This window comes from Poecilia formosa, unplaced genomic scaffold (assembly GCF_000485575.1).
Source record: "Poecilia formosa unplaced genomic scaffold, Poecilia_formosa-5.1.2 Scaffold682, whole genome shotgun sequence".
NCBI classification, from domain to species: Eukaryota; Metazoa; Chordata; class Actinopteri; order Cyprinodontiformes; family Poeciliidae; genus Poecilia; species Poecilia formosa.
The window spans coordinates 163,775-169,956 of NW_006800621.1; the positions used below are offsets into that span (position 1 = coordinate 163,775).

Below are 6,182 nucleotides of genomic sequence, written 5' to 3' on the forward strand. Positions count from 1 at the left end.
CATGCTGCAACATATGCAATATACAGTAGATAAATGTGTCTATTTTCTATACTCTGCTCTGCTAAAACATAAACAGCAAGACCAACAACAATCAGCTGCCACCATGCCTTCCAAACCAGCCGGAACCGGAAAGTGCCAGTGCTTTAAAACCCAACTCCTCATGTCGGCTGCTGTGGGATGCTTGTTCTCTCTCTCTCTGTGCGTGTGTGTGTTCGCGCGTGTGTGTGTGCGCTTGCATGCGTGCGTGCTTGTTGGATATACAGTGAGCTTCGACTATGCACACCCAGATGTAGGGACGGGTAGCAAAAGGAATCGCATACAGCTCACCATCCCTGGCAGCGTCCACACCCGGCCGGCCGACGCTCTGGTGCCATTTTATTAAAGACAGCTCCCCACCCCATCACCTCGGCAACCGCTCATCACCCAGCTCCTCCTCTGCTCTGCAGCACCTCCAGCTGGCTGCACTTAGAAGAAATAACAGCCACACATTGTCAGTGGTGCTCAGAGACTTGGAAGCATTACCGGTGTTTCCCTATAAATTGATTCTGTTCAGAATTTTGTTTCTTCAACCTGGAGAAAATTTCCAACAAGAAAGCAGTGAGGTAGATTCAGTCAAAGCAATCTGATATTTACTAAGCCATAGGTTTTTCAGGTGTTTATTTTCATCTTGTTTTGTTGCATGATGTTTTCTACCAGAATGTACATTTATGATTCATAGAAAACAACCTTGTTACTTCAGCTGAGCAAGCCTTAAGGGACCAACGCAAAAGAGTCACTTTCTGCTCTTAGAATCTTTTTTTTTGTTGTTTTCAGAAGAAAAAAAAATACATATATATACATATATCTATCTATATATAATTGATTACTATAATAAAGGTAGTGTTGTATGTAAAAGACAGAATATGTATATGTAGCACCTGATTTAAGAGTTTGTCTGCCTGTTCCCACGCTGCCATCCAGATGAACAGATCCTGGCTTTAACACGGCTCCAAAGCAAGTCTCCAATCAGAATCAGGAAGTCATCAATATTCAACTAGTTCCATGTGCCAGATTGTAATTTTCATAACCAAACCAGTCTCTTGATTGTTGTTATCAATAAGTGCACTTCAGGCCCACTCCAGGTGCAGTCCACCTGTATGGCAGTGTGGGTCTCCATCAGTCGGTTTCTCTCTGCATTATTGTTCTTTGATTCATAATGTATTAATGTGCTGCTATCTGCCTCTCTGAGTTGACTTTAAGCTCTGGTTCCATGTAAATGTCCTCGTTTTGCCTGATCGGATCATTTTTGTGACTTGTTGCTCGACCTACTTGGTTAGCTGGTCATCATCTCAGCATTAACTGTATACAGATGCACGTGTGTGCATGTGTATACATTGTGTGTGTACACAATGTTGAGTCCTTTGGTTGGTGGCCCAACCTGCAGAACAACCTGCTTTCTAAGCCCTTGTAGCAACTGATCTTAAGAGATCATTGCAGACGTTTGTAGAAATAGATACAACAGCGCCTTTAGAGGATGTAATATGTAACTTGTTCAAGTAGAGGAACACTGTAGAAAGCCTGATTTCTGCTGCTTTTTTTTTATTACTCATCAGCTGTGGTTCCATCATCTATATTAATTATGGAAGACAAGACAAGGATTGTTTTTTTTTTTCCACCAAACTGGTGCTAGCAGCACTTCCTCTCATCCTGCCCTATTCTGTTCTGATGCAACCTGATAGGTACTTTTTCTCGAACCTACATAAAAAGACCACAGACAACGTATATGAATTTTATAGACAAAGCTTTTGCAAAAGGAGAACTTTCCATCAACAACCTCATCAGCCGTTCACAGAAAGTTCTGATCTCCTTCCACGCGAGCCCCTGTTTTATTGTCAAGCAGAACAACCAAAAGGGGCAGTCAGGAAGAACAACAAAGGTCGTAAAACTTCTAACCTAAACAAACCAGCAACTCAGTTCCAGGTGTGATATCTGATCTACGATCTGAGCCCAGTTCAGCTCTAGGTCAAACTAACACAAGAAGAATTTAAGATCTGGGAAACACAGAGTTAACTGTCTCACATGAAGATGAAACAGTCAGTCGTAACCTCCAGGTCAGTTTATACACACATAAGGAAGAGAACACTTTAAACTAAAAATCACAATAATACTGATTAACATTAGACTGAATATGAACTAAAGTAATAACAAAATGATAATACCAAAAAATATCTAACACAACCTCTGTGGCGTATCAGAACAGTCCACCCTCCACACAAACACACACACACACACTCATTTGAGTCATCTCTATCAACATATGACTCTTAATCACATGGAAAACGGTCAGCAGCATATATGGCATATTCAGTTTTGTAAGTATCTTGTGGACTAAACAAAGAATAAAATGTTGCAGTATTAGAAAAGGTCAAACACCTGGTGTCAAAGTGTACTGATAGTGTCGCATATACTGAAGTGGTTGAAGTACTTTTCCCAAATACTTGATGGAGTCCACGCATTTATCTTTAGTTTATGTGGGTTCAGAGGTTCTAAATTGGAATTGAAGATGATGTCAGAGTATCCCTTTAAGAAGCCATGGCGTCCCCTGCTCTTAATCTGTGGCGACTGAGGCTTTACTTCATATTTATTCCATTTGTAAAGTCATTTTCTGGGAGATTAGCAACAACAAGAAGCTCAACGCAACCACACCTCTGGTATGCCTCTACTACTACAACAACATTTATTTTGTCTTAAAGTCACCAGCAGCCTTGTAACTTTTTTCCCCAAAACCCAAGATAACTTAAATGTAAAGAGAGAGAAAAAGAGAAATGTTTTGCTTTCTACAGGAATCTCTGTCCTGTGTTCCTTATTGCCTTTCTATCTTGTCATTCCATGTTCTTCAATTGACTTTTAACATTTGCCAGCTACCAAAGGCCTCACTGCAGCCCTGCCTTCAGGCCTTTCTTTTCTAAAATAATGTCATGGGACGTGTTTGTAAGTAGTTGGTGTCTAACCTGTTGTAAATAACTCTTAGCAACCAGAATTTGGGGAAAGAAAAAGAAGTTTGGACTCCACCCAAAACACATTTCTGTACCAATCATAATTACTACATCATGCATGCAGTATTTCAAAGGATTGCTTGGACACAATATTTGATAGTACATTTACTTCAAGTGTCATAACATTTAACTTCTGCATGTTATTATATTTGATCAGTTGGATGGACTCTAAACATTTCATCCTAACACCAGATGGATATTTTTAGTAGCTGAGACTGCTAAAGCTCACAAGTTGTAAAGCAGCATTCTAAATCCTCTAGCATGATGTGATTGAAATCATTTAAAGAGAGTAAAAGTTCACTTTGATTTAGAAGACATTCTGACACGCTATGATCTCCCAGACTGTCCAGACTTCTCTTCATTCTACCTGAGGTGAATCCTATCTACTGCAGGTCAGAGGGTAACTACTCTTAACCTTTCCACACCACTCTTAACTGCCCTTTTAAGGCTTGGATTAGCTCAAAACTGAATTAGTGTGCTTGTCAGGGTTTATAGATAGGATTCTTTTCCAGAGGAACAGGAGCTGTGATTGTGTTTTTGCAAACCAAGCACTGTATGGATTGGCCATTGCATCAGATTGTTGGAAACATAGTTGGCATATCCGCAGTTACTGACTGATGTCACCGATGCTACCTCTGTTTTGATGCCAATTTTAAGCCTTTGGTCCCAGAGTGTGCTCACTGGAGACCCAGCGACTTGACAGGCTGAAGTCCTCTGTAAGACCCACATTACTGGGATGTTTCCTCCCTTAAATTAGCTAATGCCGTAGCCTTATTTTCTAGAAACCCAGTCAGCTTTTCTTTGTAGCTCTGAATAAATGGTTAATAAGCATCCAGTTTACCTTCATGACCAATACTCTGTTTCTCTCTGCATTATTCTGCAGCAGATAATTTACTATTTGAAAATGTTTTTTCTTTGTTTTCTGTCAAGCAGATGCTTAATTAGATTTATGTTGTTGAAAATAGTGCCACACAATATTTGAACATTTAGGTAATGTGGAAAAGAAAAATTGATCACTAGATGGCAGTGAAAGTCATCCAGTACTGTCCTTAGTTTGTGTGGAATAGGCAGCAGCAGGTGATACTGGGATGACTGGAAGCAGTTGGCTAAATCAGCAGCAATATGAGAGAGTAAAGCATCCATCAGCACAAATATCTGGAAAATCTTTATCTGAGTTGTTTAGTTATTTAAACCCCATAAAGCAGATGCAGTCATATCAGTCTGTTAACAAATCAAACATTCAGGCCATAGAAAGCGTTCTCCCATTCCTCTCTTGACCGACGGAGGCTCTGAACATGAACTAGCTTCAAACCACGCACTGACAACTTCTCACAGTCAAGAATGTATCAGCCCACTCAAATCAACAAGCACAATTTGCAAATCTCAGCCCAAAGACAGGGGTATTCGCAACAGTCTGGCGCACAGGTCTTTTTTTATGCAACCTCTGGGCGAGTCGGGTCCCTCCGGATCACACAGATCGAACAGCCTACCTATGCTAACACCGTTGACACACTGTGACTCAGGCCGAGTCAGGGCCAGCGATAGTTTCATTCTGTCCTTGTGGTTGCTGTCAGAGAGCCAAGGGTTGCTCGGTGGGGCTGCAGTTAGGCCGGCGTGGTGCCAGGCGTAGCTGAAAGCTTTATCATGTTTTATTTGGTGCCTAAGTTTGATGAGTGTTTTACTTTTCACCTGGAAAGACAGGATTGCATGTAATTGTGTGTGATTGCATTGACAGCTTTATAAATGGCATCAAAAAGCTGACAAATATCATGAAAAGCTTACAGCAATGAACATATTGAAAAGGTCAATTAATCAAAAAGAATATACCTCTGATTGAAGACCAATGTGTTTTACCTCACTGTATATATGCTTGGTTTGTTTACTCCAAGTTTGCAACTACTCTCTTTTTGTTTCTATGAAATGCTTAAAAATGTTCTTTTTAATGGTACTTTCTGTCAGATGGCATTGTATTGTGTCTGTATTGTGCCCCAGCAGTATACTCTTCCTCCTCTCCCACCGCTCTGTATATGACCTGTTTTGTTCTGTGTGAGCTGTACAGTCAAAGTGCTTTTCAAATGTCTAAGCCCCTGTCTGAGCTCTGGGTACAGTAGCCAGATTTCCTGTTTTTTTCTTTTTTTGTTTTTTGTTTTTTTTAACCAAGAAAAAGAAAAAAAAAGAAAAAAAGCAGGAGAGAGTTGGAGTGGAAAAGGCTAGAGGTGATTGGACAGACTGATGAATCAGAAACCTCTCAAACTGTCAAAGCCTCCTCACCTCCAAACTGTTGGATTTTTAAGTGTATTATCTAGTCTTTTTTATAATAGTGTGTACAGATGAACGAAAGATCAACATAGGAACTAGAGGATTGATAATTATGTTTATTTCTAACATAGCTGGAGTAGAAAATGATGTGAATAAAGAAAGTTTCATTAGACCATTTGTTTTTGGCTGCTTTATTTGTCAGGTCTGGTCATTTAGTTTTATAATTCTGCTGTCCAGCAGCTTCCTCAGCCTTTACAATGCCAGTCTTGTCCTTGATGCAGGACAACTTCTTATCGATGCAGGAACAACTTCTTATCAAAGGTTGGAAAGGGAACGAAATTGTTTATTTTATTTTTGAGATGCTTATCTAGGAAATATTGGTAAATGTTACAAATTAAACACATTTCATGAGACCTTATGAAAATCAACAGAAAATTGTGGGTCATTTTTATACACCTGTGTTACGTCCGAAAAGGGCACAACATATTTGAGGACATGGAGGCAAGAATGAGGGTTCAAAAATTACTTTATTTTAAAACTCTCTTGAACTTTTCTTTTGGTTCATCTGCTTTGATTTTTTGTGTGCTCATCCTTCCTCCGCCTTGCTCTGTGCTATGCTGTAGCTAGTGCAGCCTGTTGTGAATGCTCAGTCTAGTTAGCATAGCTACCAATGACAGCAGATAAATGGTTTCCTGTAATGATAGTCATATGTTGTTTCTCCACCATTAGCAGTGAGTGAATGAAGTTGATTGACAGCACTAAGACCCACCTACTGGTTCTGATTAGTTGTTTTGGCTGGAACGTTGCATTACTTTAGCCAGTAGGGAGGAGGTGGAGGAGACTGATTGTTTTCACGGATTTTCTGTCTCATAACAAACTGTCATGACA

At 40.0% G+C, this 6,182-nt stretch overlaps 1 long non-coding RNA gene across 1 annotated transcript; it reads right to left on the minus strand.

Annotated features, from left to right (window-relative positions):
- Nucleotides 1-1,399: 1,399 nt before the first annotated feature.
- On the minus strand, nucleotides 1,400-5,544 carry LOC103130835 (uncharacterized). Its single transcript, XR_475281.2, has 2 exons — nucleotides 2,219-5,544; nucleotides 1,400-1,711 (listed from the first exon to the last, which is right to left on the minus strand). It is a non-coding gene; the product is annotated as an uncharacterized LOC103130835 (long non-coding RNA).
- Nucleotides 5,545-6,182: the final 638 nt, after the last annotated feature.